Raw genomic sequence first — 923 nt, 5'->3', positions numbered from 1 at the left:
TGTATCGCTTTTATCTGCCTTCTGTCTGCCTCGCATCACTGGTATCTGCCCACCCCGGGGCTGGTGGTCACCCCTTGCTCGGCGGTTCCCTGAATCACAGGACGTTGTCTGCCCGTTCTGCCCGGGTGATGGGTGTGCTGCGGCTCTGACCGCTGTGTTGTACTCTCGCTGATAGTTCACAATGAAAAACGGGTGCTGCGGGATGTGTTGCATAAGTGGACGTGCTGCTCACGGATACCCTTTTCCCGTGTAAAATGGGAGTGGTGGGTGATGCCTTGTTAGGAACTGGTGCGAGCATCACGGTTTTATAATGCCTTGTTAACGTGGCTTGGGACGTGCAGGCGTTAAAACAAGAACTTACGGTTGAGGCTTTGGAAATAGGCATCCAGCTTAAGAAAATAAATGTTATCGTTGTTGATGGAATAACAGCTTGGTAGTTACACCCTGATATGTCCTTGGCCTTAATTCCACTGTGAAAAGTATGCGTGTTTAACACTGATATCTTTCCTGATATGTGCTGGAATTTAATCGCCCTCCACTTAAAGGCTGTATTTTTTCTTTTTTGTCTTTTGATACAGTGCCTTAGTTGTCCCATATACTCAGGTGTTTTAGAAATTCATCCAGTGCCCATGTGCTTTCTTAGACTCATGAACATCTAAAGGGACAGTTGTGTGTCAAATATTATTACTAGAATTTTGCTTTAATATATAATTCTGGAATATTAATATTTGCTTTAACTTTTTACTCAAATGATGTATTATTGGTCATTGCTCAACGTGTAACACTGAAGTGAGAGTAGAGCAGTTCAAATTTGACACTTGAGAATTACAAAATCAGGGTTATTTTGGCCAAGAATTGGCATCTTTGCTCTTAATTTTGCTTAGAAAATAATAAAAACATAAATAAGATAAAAACTAGTTTTG

Source organism: Manacus vitellinus, unplaced genomic scaffold (genome assembly GCF_001715985.3).
Source record: "Manacus vitellinus isolate BGI_N305 unplaced genomic scaffold, ASM171598v3 scaffold_14_pilon, whole genome shotgun sequence".
NCBI classification, from domain to species: Eukaryota; Metazoa; Chordata; class Aves; order Passeriformes; family Pipridae; genus Manacus; species Manacus vitellinus.
The sequence above is the reverse complement of the archived record's forward strand: the minus strand, read 5'-3'. Positions refer to the sequence as shown.